Source organism: Nicotiana tabacum, chromosome 4, assembly GCF_000715075.1.
Source record: "Nicotiana tabacum cultivar K326 chromosome 4, ASM71507v2, whole genome shotgun sequence".
NCBI classification, from domain to species: Eukaryota; Viridiplantae; Streptophyta; class Magnoliopsida; order Solanales; family Solanaceae; genus Nicotiana; species Nicotiana tabacum.
Genome location: NC_134083.1, coordinates 135561844 through 135586401, shown reverse-complemented (window position 1 = coordinate 135586401; position 24558 = coordinate 135561844). Strand labels below are relative to the sequence as shown.

At 39.3% G+C, this 24558-nt stretch overlaps 1 long non-coding RNA gene across 1 annotated transcript; it reads right to left on the bottom strand.

Moving 5' to 3' along the window:
* Positions 1-484: 484 nt before the first annotated feature.
* LOC142180230 (uncharacterized) lies at positions 485-23604 on the bottom strand. The gene is made up of 2 exons (XR_012708398.1): positions 23348-23604; positions 485-774 (listed from the first exon to the last, which is right to left on the bottom strand). It is a non-coding gene; the product is annotated as an uncharacterized LOC142180230 (long non-coding RNA).
* Between the last annotated feature and the right edge of the window lie 954 nt (positions 23605-24558).

The following is a 24558-nucleotide window of genomic DNA, read 5'->3' as shown; positions in this document are numbered from 1 at the left end:
ATATTTGAAATTTACTGATTTGACTAATTAAATTTGCGCCGGTAGACGCTTGAGGAAAGCGTTTTCTACTTAGAAATTCTACATCACAAGACTCGAATCTAAAATATTTGATTAAAAGTGGAGGAATTCAAACTATCTCGATACACCCCTTCGCGTGGTAGCCAGTATTGATTGATTGTGCTTCTGAAATTTGGGCCAACCTCTTTCTTCTTTTGTCTGTTATATTCTTTTAAATAAAACAAATGACCATACATTTATTTTGCTGTTCGAGAGAACACAATGAAATCATAAATCTAATCCACATATAACAAAGGTGGACCTACGTATAATATTAAAGAGTCACCGGACCCTGTAAATTTCGGTAGAAACATTAGATATGTATATATGTGTATACCTAAAAAATTATTATTATATAAAACTTGGCACCCTAAACGCTAAAAGTCGTTAGGGGGCACTGGTTGAGAAAAGTAGTAGTGCCCCATCACGGTTAAATCTTGGGTCACCCTTTGTATACCAATTAGACAAAATAAACAATGAAGATTATTTATAATATAATTCTTTTTTTATTTCTACGTTTTGCTCAGGAAAAAAAAGATGGCAATGGACTACTGATGAATTTATTTGAAGTTATTCAATGGCCATTAAAGGAAGAGTAAAGAGACCTTTCACCAAGTCACCATTTCACTTCATTGCCAAAAAAAATTCCAATTTACTTTCAAATGTCACATCTTTATCTCCATGTGTTTCATATGCATCACTAGCTTCCGATTCCCTCTGTATAATCAAAAAAAAATAGGAAAAATGATTAAGAAATAATCCAAAAAATTATTTTGATTAAGGAGTATAATTGACTTTGCATTACTATGTATTTCCAACTTTACTTCTCTAACGGATAATTATTGATGGTTCAGAAGGGAAAATAAATAGGGTAGGTCTTACCTTATTTAGAGAAGTTTATTCTCCTTTTTTTTAACTTCTCAAATATTTTCTCCATCTCTATTTTGTTATATTATTAATTCAATTTCAGTAACCCTTATTTCTTGAATCAACAGACGGGGAATATACTTGTTTGTGGTGTACAAATTATCTCGGGATTAATAATGATAAGATTATAATATTAGAATTAATAATGAAAATTTTTATTTAGAGAATAATTTTTTACTGCTAGATTTTGGTTCATCGGACTTTAAGCGGCAATTCGACATGGCTGGGGAAAACTAAAACATTAAGATGGATGGTGGTGGACTAGTGTAGGGAGAGAGCGAGGACGAAGGTGGTGAGCTGGACATGGTCTGCGAAAGAATAAGAGGAAAAATTTAAAAGAAAAATTGGATCTCTCACACTCAGAAAAATAGTGTAATACACGTACTGTGTCATATTAACCGGTTGTGTCTAAAAGATATATTTAAAATGTGGTTGGGTGTTCAAATAAAACAGATTTAAGATAAAGTGTTTAAGTAAAAAGTGTGGATAATTGTAATGGGTTGTCGATGTATTCTGCCAAAAATGAACTATATGTGGTATAATGTATATAATATATTTGCTTTAAATTAGTTAAAATGAGATAATCTTTTATTTTAAATTTTAATAGTATTAGCTTTCTTAAAGAGCTTGGTAGAAGATGAAGCAAGTGTGTCATTATATGTTTCAATTCCAAAATTAGTTATTTTGGTATTGTATATCCCACGTGAAGTGTGATATATAACTCACGGTCTTGCCAAACGTAAGATAAGCTAATTTCGAATTCAATCTTGAAATTATAATATTTTCTTATCCCTCGTGCCAAACGATCCCTACGAAAATTAAAGAAACCAGGAATGCTACCATAAATGAAGGAGAGTTTTGCCAACCGTCCCATCCTAGAGCATTATCATACAAGATGGGCATTCGTGATCGATGTCTTGCCTCCATAAATGGATCTTGCTTTTATAAAGTGAATAGAGTTCCAGATTTGCTTCAACCAGCACCATTTTAATAGTTATATGAAACGAAAGAAAAAAACACTTTTGTGAAGGGGGTAAAAGTTAATTTTACTCCTATATCAGGTCATGTTTCATCGGGCAACCTAAGGAATCAGTAAAGTTATCTTTTTGTAATTTATAGGTCACGGGTTCAAACCGTGAAATCAACCAATGATACTTGCATCAGGATAAGTTGCTTACATCACATCCCCTTGGAATGTAGGTCTTTCTCAGATCTTGCGTGGGCACGGAAAACTTTATAAACTGGGTTTCTTTTCTTTATTTCCAAATATGTGGTAACATCAAGAAAATGATGTAAAACGTAAAAGCTTACTAGCTAAAATGAATATATTTAAATTCTTTTCGTCAGTTAAGAACCAAACCTAATTAAGCTACTTTTTGGGGTCAGTGGTGAGTTTGTCTTACCTTATATCGCGACTAAGACTATGAACCTAATTCCTATATCGGTAGGTACAGATCACAGAGAAAATGAACGTACATAGAAAATGGACGAACATGAAATGTATATGCAATCAATGAATGTCCTCTTTGTTGTCACTGTTGAAATTAATAATAACTGTACATTTTTCCTGCGAGTTCTTTTATTCTGAGCAGAAACTTGTATGCTTGCTTATATGAGAATTGGTATACTTTAAGTTTTATAAAAACATATAACTATTTTTTGTCACTTAAAAGTAACTAAATTTTATCATTGTCACTTAAAAGTCATTTTGCCTCAAACTCCTACCATAAATATGACATGGCATTAAATTTTATGATAAAAATCCAAAAATAAATGCCACATAAGCTAATATGGGTCATACCCATTTTAGATCCATTTATCCTTTAATGTGATTTGATCCATAATCCAAATGAGTTTCGATTAAAAAAAAAAATTCCACATTAGTTTAAAATGATTATCCTATACTACAAAATTTTATCTTTTCTGTCACAGCACATTCATAATTATTCTATACTAAAATAATCTATACTAGAAAATTCGTATCTTGCTGGTATTCCCCATCTGAGTGATTTTATAACTCTACTGAAGCTAAAATACACAATAGTATTTTAAAATGACTCGGATGGGGCATACAGACAAAATAAAAATTTTCTAGCATAGATTATTTTAGTATAGAATAATTATGAATGACTCGGATGGGGCATACAAATAAAATAAGAATTTTCTAGCATAAATTATTTTAGTATAGAATAATTATGAATGTGCTGTGACAGAAAAGGCAAAACTTTATAGTATAGGATAATCATTTTAAACTAATGTGGAATTAATTTATTTTTTTTATCGAAACTCATTTGGATTATGGATCAAATCACATTAAGGATAAATTGATCTAAAATGGGTATGACCCATATTAGCTTATGTGGCATTTATTTTTGATTTTTTATCATAAAATTTAATGACATGTCATATTTATGGTAGGGGTTTGAGGCAAAATAACTTGTAAGTGACAATGATAAAGTTTAGTTACTTTTAAGTGACAAAAAATAGTTATATGACTTTAGTGAAATTGAAAAATAGTTCAATGACCATCAGCGAAATTAACCCAAGGCTTGTATGCTTATATGAGTTTTACTAAACTTTTAGTTTTATAAAAACCTTGATTCACCTTAAAAGATAAATTATGCAGTATTTAGATAAAATTGATTTAGAATAAGAGTCGTAACTAGGATTTGGAGTTTATGAATTTTAATTTTGCTACTGATCAATTCATAGTCCGTTTAAGTTATTAGGCGCAATTAAGATTGCGATGACCTGATAGGTCATTCTGAGTTCTGGCACTTATTTCAATATTTCGAGACCTCGATTAGATCCGTTTAGCGATTCTTGAGATGTGTGCGCAGTCCGTGTCTTTTTCTGAAAAGCTTTTATGTGAAAACATTGAAGAAAATATGAATTTTAGCTTTAAAAATAATTTGAGTTGACTACGGTCAGCATATTTATGTAAACAGACTCGGATCGATATTTTGACGATCATGATGGGTCTGTATCATGATTTTGGACATAGCGTATGCCCGGTATCGAATTCAGAAATTTCTAACTTGATTTGACATGATTTGTTGAAAGCTAGTAATTTGAAAGTTTAAAGAATTCTGAAATTTGACCATATGTTGGCTTTATGGCTATCGGGTTCGGATCTCGGTTTCGGAACTTGATATAGGTTTATTTTATTATTTAAGACTTGTCTGCAAATTTTATTGCAAAACGGAGTTGATTTGATAAGATTCGGACGCTTGGTTGTGAACTTCATGCATTTTGATGTCCGGTTTGTAGTTTTTTACCCGTAAAACAGTACAGTCGAATTTATGCGTGGTTTATAGACAAGTGAATTGATTTGATCCTAAAATGATAAATAAATTAGACAAAAATGTAAGACTTAACGTTAAAATCGAGATAAGACGATAGATGTCTTGAGACCGAGAACAAAGCTTTCGGAAGCAGTACGAATAATCTAAATAAGCAAGAAAGTAAAATATTTTTGAGCTTTGAACAAAGTGTAGTGTATGTTGGTTGGGAAGTTCTCCCCTTACAATGATGGTAGAGCTCACTATTTATAATTGTACCTAGGGAACAAGGTCGTAGGATCAAGCCCCTCTTAAATAACAATTATGAGATTCATTGAAGAGTTTGTAACAGTAGGCAGTAAATACCTTATTCTCTGCAACGGACCGTACACTTAATACTATAGAATATTCTTCATTAAATGTTATGAAGTGGTAGGCATTTACTTTGCCTTTATGAATATTATTCTCTCCGATAACAAGAGAGATCATTGTCTAAGGGCCCGACTGTCTTCGGCTCCACGTATCACCTTCTCATGCGAATATTAAATATGAACATATTTTAACTCTTATAAATAGTCCCTCTCCTTTCCGGTGGCATAAATTTATGTCACTGGGAATTTGGTAGAGATACATCTTTTGGCGGAAAATTCTCTGACTCCCGCTGAAAAGTTTCTGACGGTTGATTAAACGCACGTCTCTCCGCATTTAATGCCCCGAACACGCGTCATCCCGATTTAACATCACTTTTGACGGTTATCGAGGTAATTATGGTCACGATTTTAGCCGCATATTTCTTTACTTATACGCATCAAACTTCTTCATTTACACTTCATAATTCTCCAAACTTTTCTCAAACTCTTTTTACTCAACTCGTACTTTGTCTTCAACCTCTCTTTAACCTTCTTCTTCGGAGAAACCCTTTCTATCCTTTCTGAGAAAAATAGTTTCTTCTTCCAGAAACCCTAGTTCTTTAAAAAATAAAGGTAAAGATGATAATGATGCTCCTCCTACGGTGAGCACCATCATCCCAAGAAGTTTTGTCACAACTAAAGACTTCGAAGAGAAGTATTCTTCCGCTAACCCTCGCACGTGGGTCGTTGGCGTATACCCTTCTTACATCCATCCTTCTAGTATTCCAGCTGTGAAGGGAGACTGTCATTGCCAAGATTTAGATATTATCGCTCCTGATCTGGCGGAGCGGATAACCTTACCCAAGAAGGATTTCACGTATTTTTATATGTATCCCTTCACTTTGAGGTTGTTCTCGTTGAGTGGGGAGCTTATCTCCGTCATCATAGAGTTCTGCATCCGTTACCAAGTATGTTTAGCATAAGTAAGTCCTTCTGTATGGAGGACAGTTGTTAGTCTTCGGCGGCTATGCCAGGAAACGGGAGAGGAGATAACCCTAGCTAAATTAATGAATCTTTATTCCCCCAAGATGTTTCGCGGGGAATGATAAACTTCAGGTCTACCCCAGGGCTCAGTTGTCGTCCCCGAGGAGGATGTTCTGGCTAGTCCTACTGACGCGGCGAAGTTGCTGCAGGAGGCTCTTATCCGAACAGGTGTATCCGGGCCTGCTTCTAGCACAAGTGTTTCTTCTCAGAGTCCCCGGCCAGAGAACAAGCAACCAAAAAAGAGACGTTTCTCCGCGACTAGGGGAAAAAATAAAAAGGCAAAGGATGTCGCGCCTGAGTCGTCTTTAGATGTTGTGGTAATGAGCCCCGCGCCCGAGTCGGCCATAGACACCATGGTGATCTACGATGATGGAGAAACCAGTGAGGAGAGGGCTTCTCTACATAGAAGACGACAACCTTCCTCAGCTCAATAGAATGCTCAATATGTTGGGCTAGTTACACCAACCGAGGGCAATGCCCCGACATTCTGGGGGGTATGATATAGTGGAAAATGCTAACTCCCATTTCCGAATCCCAGTCATCGTGCCCGATACCGTGAGGCTAAGTACTGGTCCCTGTCATCTTTGGTTGATGAGCAACCAACAACCAGCACTGCATTTGTCGCAGCTACTTTGCCATCAGCTTCATCTCTTTCTTCACCGCTCTTCCTTCGCCACCAGCAACTGCTACATCATATCCACCTGCCGCAGTTGCCCAAGAGGATGATGTCCCTCTTCCCCAGTCCCCAGTTCATGGGAACCTGGGCAAAATTATGCTGCCCCCTCAGAAAATCCCCAAAGTAGGAGGAGCGTTACCCTCTCAGTTTCTACTGGATGCCATATATTATCCCAGCCGGTGGAACTTGCAAACTATCTTAAGCCTTTGGCTTCAGGAAAAGATAAGGATAAAATACAAACTCTCTCAGGAGAGTGTTTGTTGAACAATGCCATGCACAATGCAGCGACGATATAGTCCTTATTTCATCTATTGTTTCTTCTATCTTTGTTATGGCATGGTTTTGAATTTGTATTTTTGTTTTGCAGGCCAACTTTCTTGCTTCCAAGGGCCTTCAAAGGCTGATTTGTGATAAGGAGGAACTTTCCTCCGAGCGAGATCAACTTTTGGCCGAGCAAGACCAAACTGCTACTCGCCTCTCAAAACTGGAAGAACGAGCCACTGGGGTCGTTGAGTTGGAGGCTCGGTTGCAACAAAATGAGCAAGAAGTAGTGACTCTTAGCCCGGAGGTCGCCTCATTAAGGGCACAATTTGAATAAACTAAGGCCAAATGGGTTAAGGTCCATAATGCCATTCTTGCAGCATCTGATCACGAGGTTGCTGCTACAGAAAGATTGAATAATTTGGAGGCGGCCTTAAACTCAAAAACTGAAGAAGTTATTGTTGTCGAGGCAAAGTATTCCCGATCGGAGGAGAATCATAAGAAGACCATTGAACATAATAGAGTTTTCAGCTCCACTGTCCGCGAGCTTGACGTCAGTCTCCAGTCCACCAGATCCGTATGGGATAACCTTTCTGCCGAGGTCAGCCGACTTAAAGAAGAACTCCAGTACCGAGAAGCTTCCTCGTTGTTGAAAAAACATATGTTATGCATAGCATGAGGAGAAAAACCTTGGAAGGGGCCAAAGCGGGTGTCATTGACTTTGATGCCAAAATCACTAAGGCTTGTGAGCTGGAGTCAACTGCCAAAAGGGATCTTCTGGCCCGAGCTGATGCTACCGACTCTTCTGGTTCCAGTTCCGAGTTTTTGGGAACTGAAGAAGAACCGGAAGGTGTTGATGCTGAAGGACAAAATGATGAAGGCCAAGGTATTGAGCCGGCGGCGGATCCTCCCACCTTCCCTAGGGGTGTAGATGATTCTCTTCTTTCGGGTTCCGTTTCTCATATTTTTGTACTTGTGTTGTTTGGAACGTTTATTTTGAATAGAAACAACTTTTTCGTTCAAGCATCGTTCAAGTCTTTCTCTTTACGTACTTTTCGTTTAAGTATTTGCCCAAGTTTAACTTTTTGCGTCTTTTTCGTTTAAGTCTTCTCATCAGTTTTCCGCGCTGAGATATGTGAGACTTCGGGTGTATATTTCCCCGGTAGTATTTTGATTTTGGGCATAGGTTCTTCCAAAATCAACCCTTTAACTTGAGGGTTTCATAAGAGAGGGACCTCTTATGTTTACGGTGCTCTTGAAGATGACGTCTCATGTTCATTATGGCACTAACATTTGAAGTACTTGTTTACCTTTAAAATGATAAAATGAATTCATCGTTTAGACAAGAAACAAGATAGAAATAACATGACTTTACTTTATACCTTCCATTTTCAAAATTACATAAACATTCATTGTGCTAAAAAGAAATTGCCATTTCTTGTGGCCAACTTGTTTCTACAGGGATGGCCGCACAGTCCTTGGCCCCGATGATACAACTACGTTTTTGGGTTTCGTATTTCGGTCGATGTGGCAGTCATTGTTGTTGTATCCTCATATCATTCCTCCCTAGTGTTCGAATGCGAAGAATGTGAATTGGAACACTAGAAGTTTTACACCTTCGAGGATTCCACTAGTGAATTGCTAGATAATCTTCAGTTCGATAGCAAACTTTACTTCCCTTTAGGAATTTATGCTATCGAGCCAAAGATTATTTAACAATCCCCCAGTGTATTGCACTTGTGAACGGTCGGGTAATCTCTGTTCGACAGTAAACTTTACTTCCCGGTAGGAACTTTGCTATCGGGCAAAAGACTATCTAACCACTCCGTAGTGATTCTTTGCTTGTGTGCCTTGTCATTTAAAGGTATTATTGTTGTTGCTGAATCTTCCTTCGTAGTATGCTTTTCATTGCTACCTCGTTAAAAACTTTTCTAGAAAAACCTAATTGGGACAAAAACTGGATGAAAGAAAAAAGAGTGGAGCAGCACATACTTTCAGTACAGGCGAGGCTCATCAGCAATAGTATCTCTTGAGATGTGCCACATTCGAGTTGCTTGGCAACTTTTCTCCATCTCGATTTTCTAACTCGTATGACCTTTTCTCGGTGACAGCTGAAACCCGGTAGGGGCATTCCCATGTTGGACCTATCTTTCCTGCATTGAGTTCCCGGGTGTTCTAAGTTACTTTCCTTAAAACCAAGTCTCCTACTTTGAAATAATGGAGGTTGGCTCTTTGATTGTAATATCTCCTTATTCTCTGCTTTTGGGATGCCATCCTTATATGCGCCAAGTCCCTGCGTTCACCGAGCAGCTCCAAATTGACTAACATTGCTTCATTGTTTGCTTCTTCGCTTACCCGGAAACACCTCAGGGTAGGATCTCCTACTTCCAACAAGATCAGGGCTTTAGCCCCGTACACAAAGAGAGAAAGGAGTCTCCCCCGTGCTTGATTTGACCATTGTTCGGTACGCCCATAGTACCCCTGCCAGCTCTTCGGGCCATTTACCTTAAGCTGCTTCCAATATATTTTTGAAATTTTGTATAATCACCTTGTTTGTTGATTCTGCTTGACCGTTTGCACTCAGATGATAGGGTATTGATGTTATCTTTTTTATTTTCAAGCCTTCAAGGAATTTTGTTACATTTGCGCCTATAAATTGCAGACCGTTGTCGCAGGCTATCTCTTTTGGTATTTCAAATATGAAAATTATATTCTCCCACAAGAAATCTACCACTTCACGTTCGTCGATCTTCTGATAAGGACCTGCTTCAACCCACTTAGAAAAATAGTCAGTTAAAATCAAAAGAAATCTTACCTTACCGGGGACTAGCGGCAGTGGTCCGACGATATTCATCTCCCACTTCATGAACGACCATGGTGACAAAACCGAGTACAATGGTTTTGCCGATAGAGGTACCAACGGTGTGTAGCGTTGACATTTATCATATTTTTGAACTTAAGCTTTGGTGTCTTGTTCCATCCGGGGCCAACCGTATTGTGCCCTAATTAATTTTAACACTAAGGAATCCGCGCCTGAGTGATTTTTGTAGATCCCATCGTGGACTTCTCGCATAACATAATTAGCTTCGGAAGCTCCTAAATATCAAGCCAACGGGCTTTGGAAAGATCTTCTATATAATTGACCCCCCTTGAAGCTGTATCAAGTTGCTTTAGTGTGTAGTGCCCGATATGCCATGGAATCTCCAGGTAGTTTTTCGTGCTCGAGATAGTCAATGATCTCATTTCTCCAGTCCCATACCAAATTAGCCGTGTTTACCTCGTAATAGTTGTCTGCGTCTAATGTCGAATGCATAAGTTGTACTACAGTACCATAGTCTGATTGGGAGTCGCTTTTTACTACCAATTGGGAGTCGCATTTGATTTCTATGACCTCGGAGTCCAGTCATCAGGCAAATTCAAGCCCTACAATCAAAGCTTCATACTCTGCTTTATTGTTAGTCAGGGGAACAGTTCTTATGGCCTGATTTAGGGTTTATCCCGATGGCATGGCTAACACTATGCCGAGCCTGGACCCTTTCACATTGGGAGCTCCATCCGTGAACAAGGTCCAAACTTCTGATGTCGATTCTGACACCATAACTGCTTCTTTGGTAGCCAAAGGTAAAACCCGGAGTGAAATCGGCCACAAAGTCGGCCAAACCTTTTGACTTAATTGCAGTCTTAGGCTTATATTCTTTGTCAAATTCGCTCATTTCGATGGCCCACTTGGCCAGCCTACCTGAGAGTTTAGGCTTATGAATAATATTCCGCAAGGGAAAAGTGGTCACCACCACCGCTATCGGGTGACACTGGAAAAGAGGGCAAACGCCAATTTTTCCAGTTGTGAGTAGCGAGTTTCTGCTCCCGTCAAAATTTTACTTACATAATAAATAGGAGATTGCGTACCTTTGTCCTCGTGGACTAAAACAACACTTACTGCTTCCTCCGAGATCGCTAAGTATATCAGTAGTTGTTCGCCTTTCTCCGGTTTTGACAGTAACAGAGGAATTGACAAAAACTTTTTCAGATCCTTCAAAGCCTGGTGACATTATAGTGTCCATTCAAAAATTATTCTTCTTTTTTAGAAGTGCGAAGAAATGATGGCATTTTTCGAAGACCGGGAAATGAATCTGCTCAAAGCAGCCTGTCTCTCCGTTAGCCTTTGAATCTCTTTTACGCTTGATAGCTGGTCCGGGATGTCTTCGATGGCTTTAATTTTATCGGGGCAGGAACTTACTGGAGCTGACCCCGAACGCACACTTCTCGGGGTTAAGCTTCATGTTATGTTTTCTTAAGATGTCAAAGGTCTCTTGCAAGTGTTTCAGATAGTCACCAATGTTCAAAGACTTAACCAGCATATCATCTATGTAAACTTCCATATTTTTCCCTATTTGTTTCTCAAACATTTTGTTTACGAGCCGTTGATAAGTGGCTGCGGCATTCTTTAGCCCAAAAGGCATCACATTGTAACAATATGTCCCAAAGTTCGTTATGAACGAGGTCTTTTCCTGATCCTCTGGGTTCATCTTGATTTGGTTGTACCTGGAATAAGCATCGACGAAACTCATTAACTCGTGTCCAGCCGTCGCATCAATCATTTGATCAATGTATGGCATTGGGAATGAGTCTTTTGGGCACACCTTATTTAAATCATTATAGTCTAAGCATATGCAAAACGTATTCTTCTTCTTTGGTATTACTACTACGTTAGCTAGTCAGTCGGGATATTTTATCTCTCGGATTGAACCAATATCAAGCAAACGAGTTACCTCTTCTTTGATGAATTTATTCTTAACCTCGCAATACGACATTTTTTCTGTCTTACCTGAGGGATGCTGGGTCCAGGCTTAGTTTGTGTACGGCCACTTCTGGCGGGATACCTGTCATATCCGCATGCGACCACACAAAGAAATCGACATTAAATTTAAGAAATTCAATAAATCCAGACCTAAGCTCAGGGTGTAGTCCTGTCCCCAAATGGAATTTCCTCTCCAAGAAATTTTCGGACAATGCAACTTGTTCAAGTTCTTCCATCGTGGATTTTGTTATGTCTATTTCTTCTGGTACCTGAAAATATCTTGGTACCTGATAGGATTCCGATGAATCCTTCCCCTGGCTGACTTCGCTCGGCTCAGGAGCAGATGTCGATTCCTGTAATTGCTATACCGCATTCTCCTTCCCTTTGCTACTGGAAACTGATTCCATATTCATCTCCCTTATTGCCGGTTGGTCGCCTCTTATTTGTTTAATTCCCTCAAGAAGTTAGAAAATTCAACAACTTGTGATATATTGATGGCACAGCCTTCATTTCGTGCAACCACGATCTCCCTAAGATAATATTATAGCCCATATCGTCGTCCACCACCTCAAAAAGAGTCGTCCTCATCAGCCCCTCAGAAATCGTGGGCAGCAAGATCTCTCCTCGGGTTGTCACACTTGCTAGGTCAAACCCTGAGAGGAGCTTTGTGGCTAGAATGATGCTTCCGGTGAGCTTGGCTTTCTCCAACACTCTCCATTGGATGGCATTGGCCGAACTTCCTGGGTCTACCAAAACATGTTTAATTTTAAAATCTAAGACATTTAAGGAGATTACTAATGCAATGTTGTGCGGCAGCAGCAATCCATCTATGTCTTCCTCCGTGAAAGTGTTATCCTCCTCAGCGACTTCCCAGAAACTATTGTTGTGAGTCACTGACACCTTCGTCTTTTTTGCCACCAAAATGTCACCCCATTAATCTCGTTTCCCCTGAAAATCATGTTGATCGCCAAGCGTGGGGGATTTTCTCCTGCTTTTGAATGCTCTGTATTATCACGATTGCGGTCATAGTTGTTTTTAGCTTGGAAGCTTAAAAATTCTCTGAGATGATCATTTTTCAGTAATATCGCCACTTCCTCGCACAAATTCCGACAAATCCCTGTCCATTGACCGTTGGTCCCATCATATTCGCACCATAAATTAGGATCCCTTTGGCTGGGGTCGGATCTTATTGGCTTCGGGAACTATGCCTCTTTGATGTTCCTCATGGCCGATACTAGTTCCACCATGAGACTAAATGAAAGAGTCCTCGAGAATCTCGAAGGAGTCTATAGAATGCTCGGGCAAGAGTGAAGACCACGTCAGGGCCCCCTTCGTGAGGGTCTCCCCGAATTTCTTCAATAAAACTGACTCAATCTCATGCAGAGCCAAATCGTTTCCCTTCACTGCCATTGTATAGGTGGTGATATGCTCCTGGGATCTGAATTCCTATCATACTTCGGCACATCTGGCATTTTGAACCACTTCAGGATAAACTCTGTTGTCGCTCTTGGTTTGAACGACAACTGGATGTACTTCTTTGAATTCGGTCCTTTCAGTACTGGTGGCACACCTGGAATTTGATCTATTTGGGCATTTATTTTTCTCATAAACCGCATGAGTTCAGTTTTAAAGGGATCATTTTTATTGTTGTTGACGGAACTGCTACCATTCCCCCCGGCTCTGTCAAAGTCGACCTCGCCCATCGGGGTGTTGTTATTTACCCTTTGGGTTGTTTGACTTGCAAAACACCGAGAGGAATTGGACCTCATACATTCGCATTTTTGGAAGCACCCCACAATGCTTGCCTTAATTCCATCATGACATGATCCTGCCGTGAGAGATAGCACATAATGGCTTTTTGCTACTCCATCAAGATCATTATTGTTTCGACGACGTGCTCGTCTTCAGTATCATTAGGAGTTGCCTCTCAAACATGTCGTGGATATTTCCGGCCGTGAACCGGCGTGGCCTCATCCCTCTCATTGCGGGTGTCAGTGATGGAATCTTCGTGCTGAGGCTGATTTCCTTGGGCCTCAATGTTGTGTGTGATGTTGACATCGTTATCTTCCATTTTTAATCATTTTTGCTAAGAACAAAGAATCAAACAAGTTAGTAATTGATGCAGGGATCAATTCAAACACACAACTGTCTAAGCCCCACGGTGAGTGCCAAACTGTTAACCCGTAAAATGGTACAGTTGAATTTATACGTGGTATATAGACAAGTGAATTGATTTGATCCTAAAATGATAAATGAATTAGACAAAAATGTAAGACTTAGCATTAAAATTGAGATAAGATGATAGGCATAGCTCACTATTTATAATTGTACATAAGGAAAAAGGTCCTAGGATCAAGCCTCTCTTAAATGACAATTATGAGGACCATTGAAGAGTGTGTAACGGTAGGCAGTAAATGTCTTATTTTCTATAACGGACCGTGCACTTAATACTATAGAATATTCTTCATTAAATTCTACCAGATGGTAGGAATTTACTTTGCCTTTATGAATATCATTCTCTCCGAGAACAAGCGTGATCATTGTCCTCGGGCCCGACTATTTTTGTCTTCGGCTCCACGTGTCACCTTCTCATGCGAACAATAAATATGAACATATTTTACCTCATAGAGTAGTTCTAGATGTTTTTTGGTATTTTGATTGTGTGTGCGAGTTCGCATGAGGTTATTACACTTGTGTGCATATTTGGTTTAGAGCCAAGGGGCTCAAGTGAGTTTCGGATAGGCTACATGCCATTTTGACCTTGAAGAATTACTGGTTTTTACTGTGGCCGATGTCTAAGGTTTTGTGATTCACGATCGCGAAGGTACTCTAATGATCGCAAAAGGTAAATAAGGTCTAGGGTGGATTTGTTCATCGCGAACGTGATGACATGGTCGCGAACGCGAAGCATTGGAGGGCCTACCCTTCGCGAACGCGTAGGGTTATGGGGTCTGGGAGGGGATCTTCTTAGTGTTCTATGCGAACGTAAGCCTAGGCTTGCGAACGGGAAGGCCATAAGGGACAGGACATCGCGAACGCATATAGCATCTTGCAAACGCGAAGGCCATTTAGGCCGCAAAGCCTCACGATCGCGTTATGTGTCTCGCGAACTCGATGAACACCTGATGCCAGTGATTTATAACAGCCCAGAGTCGAGATTTATCTTCTTCTTTTTTACCATTTTCAAGTTTGAGCTCGGCCTAGAGGCGATTTTGAAGAGGTTTTTTATCCCAACTTCATAGGCTAGCGGATTTTAACTTGTTTCCTTACATTTTCATAAACACCCATTGATTTTAACCTTTAATCTATACTTTTTCATGGTAGAAATTAGAGATTTAGGTAAAAATTAGAGATTTTGAGAAACTGAGATTTAGACCTCAAATTGAGGTTGGATTTTCTAACTAATAAAATAACCGGGCTTGGGAGTGAATGAGTAATTGAGTTTTAGTCCAAATCTCGGGTTTTGACCAAGCGAGCCTGAGGTTGACTTTTGCTGACCTTTTCCAAAATCATTAAAGATTGAATCTTTTTTACTCGTGGGTAGTTTCTGAAGCTTATTTTGAATTATTTGAACTAAATTTTGTTAGATTTGATTGATTTGGAGGCTAATTCTAGAGTAAAAGTGGCGGTTGAGCATTGATTTGATTTCGGAATTGAGGTAAGTATCGTGGTTAACCTTGACTTGAGGGATTAAGACTTGTTGGTCTATTTGCTATATGTTTTATGTGTGATTTGAAGGGATTTATTAGACCTAGTGTCTCGCCCTAGGATGCACCAGTTTTATTCTGAAGAAGAAGGATGGTTCGATGAGGATGTGTATAGACTATCAGCGGTTGACCAAATTCATTATCAAGAACAAGTATTCGTTGTCGAGGATTAATGACTTAATTGATCAACATAAGGGTGCCAAAATATTTTTGAAGATTTATTTGAGATTTGGCTACCATCAATTGAATATTAGTGCATCGGATGTCTCTAAGACAGCTTTTAGACTTGGTATGGGCATTATGAGTTCATAGTGATATCATTTGGGTTGACATATGCCCCAGCAACATTTATGGAATTGGTGAATTGGGTATGTAAGACCTATTTGGATTCTTTTTTTGATCGTATTCATTGATGATATTTTGATCTACTCCCACAGTCGAGAGGAGCATGAGCAACATCTTCTGGTTGTACTTTAGACTATGAGAGATAGTTAGTTATATGCCAAGCTTTCAAAGTGTGAGTTTTGGTTGGACTCGGCTGCCTTATTGGGACATGTTGTATCTGCCAAGGACTTTAAAGTGGATCCCAAGAAGATTGAGGCAGTTCAAAACTGGCCTAGACTTACTTCATCTATAGAGATTCGGAGCTTCCTAGGTTTAGCGGGTTATTACCGCTGGTTCGTGTAGGAGTTTTCATCCATTGCAACCTCATTGACTAGATTGACCCAGAAGGGTGCCCCATTCAGGTAGTCCGATGAGTATGACTTGAGCTTTCAAAAGCTCAAAACTGCTTTGACTACAACCCTAGTGTTGGTATTGCCCATAGGTTCAGGATCCTACATTGTGTATTGTGATACATCGCGTGTTGGGCTTGGCGCAGTATTGATGCAGGATGGTAGGGTGATTTCATATGCGTCTCGGCAGTTGAAGGTTCATGAGAAGAATTACCTTGTTGATGACTTATAGTTGGCAGCTATTATTCATGCATTAAAAATTTTGATGCATTACCTCTACGTTGTGTCATGTGAGGTATTCACATATCACCAGACTCTATAATACTTGTTTAAGGAAGAGGATCTCAACTTGAGACAACGGAGGTGGTTAGATTTATTGAAAGACTATGATATTACCATTTTGTATTATCCCGGGAAGGCCAATGTGGTGGCCGATGCCTTGAGTAGAAAGGCTGTGAGTATGGGTAGGCTTGCATATATTCCAGTTGTAGAGAGATCGCTTGCATCAGTTGTTCAGGCCTTGGCCAATCAGCTCGTGAGGTTAGATATTTCGAAGCCTAATCGGGCTCCTGCTTGCACGGTCTCTCGGTTTTCTTTGTATGAGCGCATCAGAGATCGTCAGTATGACGACCCCCATTTGCTTGTCCTTAAGGACACAGTGCAGCACAGTGATGCTAAGCAGGTTTCTATTGGAGATGATGGGGTGTTGCGGATACAGGTCGGATTTGTGTGCCCAATGTGGATGGGCTCCATGAGCTGATTTTTAAGGAGGCCCATAGTTCGCAGTATTCCATTCGTCTCGGTATTGCTAAGATGTATCAGGATTTGAGGTAGCATTATTGGTAAAGAAAAATATAGTTGTATATGTGGCTCGGTTTTTGAATTACCATCAGGTAAAGTATGAGCATCAGAGGCCTAGTGATTTGCTTCAGAGACTTGAGATTCCGGAGTGGAAGTGGGAGCATATTATCATGGATTTTGTTGTTGAGCTCCTACGGACTTTGAAGAAATTTGACGTAGTATGGGTCGTTGTGGATAGGTTGACCAATGTCCATTATTTCTGATCAGGGTACAAAGTTCACATCGTACTTCTCGAGGGACGTACAGCGTGAGTTAGGCACACGGATTGAGTTGAGTATAGAATTTCACCCTCAGACGGATGGACAGTCCCAGCGCTATTCAGATATTTGAGGATATGTGTTCGCGGATGTGTTATATATTTCGGGGGTTCTTGGGATCAGTTCTTGCCGCTTGTGGAGTTTGCCTACAATAACAACTACCAATCGAGTATTTAGATGGCTCCTTATGAGGCCTTATATAGGAGGCGGTGTCGTTCGTCAGTTGGCTGATTTGAGCCGGGAGAGGCCCGGTTGTTGGGTACTGATTTGGTTCAGGATGCCTTGGAAAAGGTAAGGATGATTCAGGATCGACTTCATACGCACAATCTAGGAAGAAGAGTTATGCCGATCGGAGAGTTTGTGATGTTGCATTCATGGTTGGAGAGAGGGTTTTACTCTGGGTTTCACCCATGAAGGGTGTGATGAGGTTCGTGAAGAAGGTCAAGTTGAGCCTTAGGTATATCAGACCCTTTGAATCCTTGAGAGAGTTAGTGAGGTGGCCTACAAGCTTCCATTGTCACCTAGCTTATCAATGTTTCACCCGGTGTTCCATGTTTCCATGCTCCATAAGTATCACGGTGATCCGTACCATGTATTAGAACCCAGCTCAGTCCAATTGGACAACGATTTGACTTACGAGGAGGAGCCGTTGGCCATTCTAGCACGGCAGGTTCAGAAGTTGAGGTCTAAGAGTTATCCTTATGTTAGAGTGTAGTGGAGAGGTCAGTTGATCGAGGCAGCTACGTGTGAGTCCGAGTCCAACATGTGGAGCAGATACCCATACCTTTTCACCAGTCTAGATACCTTTCTATGTTCGTTCGAGGACGAACATTTATTTTAGAGGGTGAGAATGTGATGACCTGATAGGTCATTCTGAGTTCTAGCACTTATTTCAGTATTCCGAGACGTCGATTAGCTCCGTTTAGTGATTCTTGACTTATGTGCGCAGTTCGTGTCTTTTTCGGAAAGTGTTTACGTGAAAACGATTGAAGAAAACATGAATTTTAGCTTTAAAAATGATTTGAGTTGACTACGGTCAACATTTGTGTAAACGGACCTGATCAGTATGGACGATCCCGATGAGTCCGTATCCAGGGGCAGATGCACGTTTACCGAAGTGGTGTCACGCTATACCGCTTCGTCGGAAAAGTTTACTAAATAATTGTATTAATATATTACGAAAACGGATAAGTAGGAAAAAATTACACCACTTGACATAAATTGTGTCTTGGTGTATTGGTTATGTACTTGATTTTGCTCTAAGAGTTCAAAGCTTTAAACCTTAACAAGTACATTTCTCTTTTGCAAATATTTGAGAGAACCTTTGTGGTTAAAAATTGTGATGAAGTAGAATTGAACTAAGGACCTTTTCTAACTTAAGACTCAACAAAACTAATAGACTAAGGCTATTTATTGTCTAAAAATATGATAATCAAAGTTATATTTCAGTTCTTCTATAAATTTGGACACCGCTTATAAAACTTCCTGCATACGCTCATGTCCGTATCGTGATTTTGGACTTGGGCGTATGCCCGGAATTGAATTTGGAAGTCCCTAACTTGATTTGACGTAATTTGTTGAAACGTAGTAACTTGAACGTTTAAGGAATTTAGAAGTTTGACCGTAGGATAACTTTATGTCTATCGGGTTCGAAACTCGGTTTCGGAACTTGTTATAGGTTTATTTTATTATTTAAGACTTGTTTGCAAAATTTGGTGGAAAACGAAGTTAATTTGATAGGATTCGAACGCTCGGTTGTGAATTTGAAAGTTCTTGAGTTTCTTTGAAAAAGTCATGCATTTTGATGTTTGATTCATAGTTCTAGGTATTATTTTCGTATTTTGATTGTGCGAGCGTGTTCGCATGATGTTAGTACACTTGTGTGCATGTTTGGTTTGGAGCTCAGGAGGCTCGGGTGAATTTCGGATAGGCTACGGGCCATTTTGAAATTGAAGAATTATTGGTTTTTGTTATTGCTGGTGTCTGAGGTTTTGTGCTTCGCGATCGTGAAGGTATTCTCGAGATCGCGAAGGGGAACTTGGGGCTTGGGTGGATTTTATCGCGAACGCGATGGCATATTCATGAACATGAAGCATTGGAGAGCTTACCCTTCGCGAACGCGACCATCCTCCAGCGAACACGTAGGGTTATGGGGTCTGGGAGGGGATCTTCTTGGTGTTCTACGCAAACGGGAGCCTAGGCTCGCGAACGCGAAGGCCAGGGGGACAGGTCATCGCGAACGCGTACAACATCTCGTGAACGTGAATGCCATTTAGGCCGCAAAGCTTCTTGATCGCGTCAAGTGTCTCGCGGATGCAATGAACACCTGACGCGAGTGATTTAAAACAGCCCAAAGTCAGGATTTAACCTATTTTTCACCATTTTCAAGTTTGAGCTCGGCCTAGAGGCGATTTTGAAGAGCTTTTTCATCCCAACTTCATAGGTTAGTAGATTTTAAGTTGTTTTCTTACATTTTCATAAACGCGCATTGATTTTAACCTTTAATCTATATTTTTTTTGTGGTAGAAATTAGGGATTTAGGTAGAAATTGGAAATTTTGAAAAATTGAGATTTAGACCTAAAATTGAGGTCGGATTTCGAAACTAATCAAATAACCGATCTCGGAGGTGAATGGGTAATTGAGTTTTGGTCCAAAATTGAGGTTTTGACCAAGCGTGGCCTGGAATTGACTTTCACAGTCTCGAGGTTGGGATTTCTGGTGGTGACATAAATATTTATGCGTTCTAATATATTTTCAGTACAAATACAAAGGATCTAAAGAAAGCACTACAATTGGAAATTAAGAATGCCTACCGTTAATCGTATTTTGATTGTGCGAGCGTGTTCGCATGATGTTAGTACACTTGTGTGCATGTTTGGTTTGAAGCCCAGGAGGCTCGGGTGAATTTCGGATAGGCTACGGGCCATTTTAAAATTGAAGAATTGTTGGTTTTTGTTATTGCTGGTGTCTGAGGTTTTGTGCTTCGCGATCGTGAAGGTATTCTCGCGATCGCGAAGGGGAACTTGGGGCTTGGGTGGATTTTATCGCGAACGCGATGGCATATTCATGAACATGAAGCATTGGAGAGCTTACCCTTCGCGAACGCGACCATCCTCCAACGAACACGTAGGGTTATGGGGTCTGGGAGGGGATCTTCTTGGTGTTCTACGCAAACGGGAGCCTAGGCTCGCGAACGCGAAGGCCAAGGGGACAGGTCATCGCGAACGCGTACAACATCTCGCGAACGTGAATGCCATTTAGGCCGCAAAGCTTCGTGATCGCGTCAAGTATTTCGCGGATGCAATGAACACCTGACGCGAGTGATTTAAAACAGCCCAAAGTCAGGATTTATCTTATTTTTCACCATTTTCAAGTTTGAGCTCGGCCTAGAGGCGATTTTGAAGAGCTTTTTCATCCCAACTTTATAGGTTAGTAGATTTTAAGTTGTTTTCTTACATTTTCATAAACGCCCATTGATTTTAACCTTTAATCTATATTTTTTTTGTGGTAGAAATTAGGGATTTAGGTAGAAATTGAAAATTTTGAAAAATTAAGATTTAGACCTCAAATTGAGGTCGGATTTCGAAACTAATCAAATAACCGATCTCGAAGGTGAATGGGTAATTGAGTTTTGGTCCAAAATTGAGGTTTTGACCAAGCGTGGCCTGGCATTGACTTTCACAGTCTCGAGGTTGGGATTTCTGGTGGTGACATAAATATTTATGTGTTTTAATATATTTTCTGTACAAATACAAAGGATATAAAGAAAGCACTACAATTGAAAATTAAGAATGCCTACCGTTAATCTTGATCTACCCCCCCCCCCCCCGAGTTCGCATAATGTTAGTACACTTGTGTGCATGTTTGGTTTGAAGCCCAGGAGGCTCGGGTGAATTTCGGATAGGCTACGGGCCATTTTGAAATTGAAGAATTGTTGATTTTTGTTATTGCTGGTCTCTGAGGTTTTATGCTTCGCGATCGTGAAGGTATTCTCGCGATCGCGAAGGGGAACTTGGGGCTTGGGTGGATTTTATCGCGAACGCGATGGCATATTCATGAACATGAAGCATTGGAGAGCTTACCCTTCGCGAACGCGACCATCCTCCAGCGAACACGTAGGGTTATGGGGTCTGGGAGGGGATCTTCTTGGTGTTCTACGCAAACGGGAGCCTAGGCTCGCGAACGCGAAGGCCAAGGGGACAGGTCATCGCGAACGCGTACAACATCTCGCGAACGTGAATGCCATTTAGGCCGCAAAGCTTCGTGATCGCGTCAAGTGTTTCGCGGATGCAATGAACACCTGACGCGAGTGATTTAAAACAGCCCAAAGTCAGGATTTATCTTATTTTTCACCATTTTCAAGTTTGAGCTCGGCCTAGAGGCGATTTTGAAGAGCTTTTTCATCCCAACTTCATAGGTTAGTAGATTTTAAGTTGTTTTCTTACATTTTCATAAACGTCCATTGATTTTAACCTTTAATCTATATATTTTTTGTGGTAGAAATTAGGAATTTAGGTAGAAATTAGAAATTTTAAAAAATTGAGATTTAGACCTCAAATTGAGGTCGGATTTCGAAACTAATCAAATAACCGATCTCGGAGGTGAATGGGTAATTGAGTTTTGGTCCAAAATTGAGGTTTTGACCAAGCGTGGCCTGGCATTGACTTTCACAGTCTCGAGGTTGGGATTTCTGGTGGTGACATAAATATTTATGCGTTCTAATATATTTTCAGTACAAATACAAAGGATCTAAAGAAAGCACTACCTGTTATTTAGGACTGGAAAGAATGCCACCTTAATCTTGATCTACCCCTCTCTCTCCCGCCAGGTCATAAACCTAGAAATAGAAGAATAATAGAGCAATAATTAAAATATTGATGGCCAAGACAATATATTATTTTTATTTAAGGTGCACGTCATCTTTCGTTGTTATGATGTATCTAAAAGCTCGGAGCACTATCCATTTTCTTTACTTTGTACTTTATTTAACTAGAAAACAGGGTTGCTTTAGTGGTAAGTACCCTCCACTCACAACTAAAAGGTTGTGAGTTCGAGTCAGCCCAAGAGCAAGGTGGGGAGTTCTTGGAGGGAGGGAGCCGAGGGTCTCTTGGAAACAGCCTCTCTACCCCAGGGTAGGAGTAAGGTCTGCGTACACACTACCCTCCCCAGAACCCACTAGTGAGATTATACTGGGTTGTTGTTGTTGTTGTTGTTGCATTTTTGAAAACTGAAATCTACTTGGTTTAATCATATGTCTCGAGTTGGGTGGCAGAGCGCGGGCCAGACCGAATATGGGCGGATCGATAACCGTAATATAAAATCCGATAAAATATTTGACGCGCCTATATTTAATACGGATAAAAAATAGATTAATCAATGGATAATATAGGTATTCATATTATCCATGACTTTTTAAATGTGATCATTTTTTAGAGAATCTCTAGTCTCCCAAATTTGAGGAACCCTTTTAGGTTTTTGCATATGTAAAAATAGAACTCATTTGTTACCCATTAAGTATCAATTTTAACTGGATAATATAGATGGATAATTATTTTTTAATCCATTTAGCCTTTCGGTTATGAACAATTTTAGAAAACTTTCAGAGTTATTGTGTTACTCCCAGAATGAGAAAATTATCTTTTTTTATTCTATGATTTTGCATGTAATGTATCATCAAAGGTTTTGAAAGCTATTGTAGTATAAAAAAGAGGAGAGATTTCGAAAAAGAAAAAAGAAAGAAAGAAATAGAGTACCTAGCGAGCGTAATATACAAATCATAGTCTACCTCATAATTCATAATTCACCTAACCATTAAAATAGTTCAAAAAATTTCTTAAACTTTACTTTACCAAATTTTTTGAAGGAAAGATACTTTTTTACTCTCTTCCTTTATTTCTTTATTTATTTTTATCTTCCCTGCTTTATCTACTTTACATTATGCGCATTCACACTATTATAGACGATTTCAAGGAAGCAGGTCAGTCATTTTGAATTGGTAAATTCCCCTATTTGGGTGTTCTATGGTTGCTTCATTTGTTTTGAGAAATATGTAAACTCAAATGACTTTAAGTTTATGACAATCTATATTTTTTTCTTACACTGACAAATAAATGAGTGAAAACTTGCAATAACTAATTAAACAACACTAATATTGTAAAACAATTCTACACTTATTAGTGTATATTATATTTCAACTTAATTTAAGTATTTAATAGTAAAATTTCACCACCTTCTCCAAAGCAAGGGGGATATAACACTGTAGATATGGATTCATCTGAACCCATAAGTTTTAGCTTAGACCTGATTTATTTGTATAAAATCCATTAAAATTTTTGAAAACATTAAATTACGAATCTAGAACTCAAATAAGGTGATGAGTTTAGTTGTTATGACCTGAACGTTAAAAGCCTCGTAGGTGTCGAGATTTTCCATCTTGGCCTGGCACCGCACCTGCAGACAAAGGGGTCGCTTCTGCGCAACCGTAGGTGCGCCCAATCCTTCGCACCTGTGTATTTTTCCGCTTCTGCGCGCTCACAGGTGCGTCCAAAAATTCCGCTTCTACGGTTCCTGGCAATCCCTCTCTTGGTCGCTTCAATGGCTCGTGGTTCACTTCTGCGAGCTCACACCTATTACTGTCCATGTACAGGTACAATTACACCGGAAGCGAACCTATAAAATTAAAATCTTAGGTTCAATCTTCCTCAAGGATCGGATGCTAGAAAGCCATATAATTGGATGGTCCACAGAACCACACTTAAAAGTAGTGATTGGTTAGTCAACATTCTATAGTGGGACAACATCCCATCATTCTTTATTATTTAATTAAAACGGGTTGATTAAAGTGAAGATCCTAATATTCAGCTAATTGCTGGTTTAGTATTTTTTTGGGTCGTTTGTTCTCTTTACTTACGTGTGAGTGCATGCAATCATGATTTGTCTAATAAAAAAGTATAATTATATATTAGGAAAAAGGCCATGCATGTCTCATTTGTGAACAAACCATCATAAAAATTTAAGGTAGTTGTAAGTTGTCATCCATCAAGAATCAAACAACTTTGGCCCTAGATATCTTTTTTATTAGACTATATTAGAAGGAGACCCTTTGATCAACACTAAAGTATTCTCTGTGTGATTTATATATCACAAGTTTGAATTGTAAAATCAGTCACTAATACTTATATTTGGATAGGTTGTCTACATCACACCCCCTTGGAGTGCAATCCTCTGTGAACACGAGATATTTCGTGCACAGAATTGCCATTTCTATTAGATTAGGGGCGTATGGTTTGCCATCTATTTATGCACGGATTATAATGTTGAAAATGTTTTTCTGGTCATAATAAGATAGGAATTATTATACGCAGTGAATACTAACATCTGGATTGCAATGATTTTTATGTAAGGGTTGTCTAGCTATTTTAAGGGCAGTTTTGTTTTTAAATACTCTTGTTCATATATTGTTGATACAAGTATTCCTAATTAAGTTACATTTATTAATACAAATGATACGTAGATTGTTGTATAATTAATTAAGTTACCCCAATATTAGTAATATAGCATTTTATACTATAGCATTTGATTTTACAATATTAAACTCGGTAAAT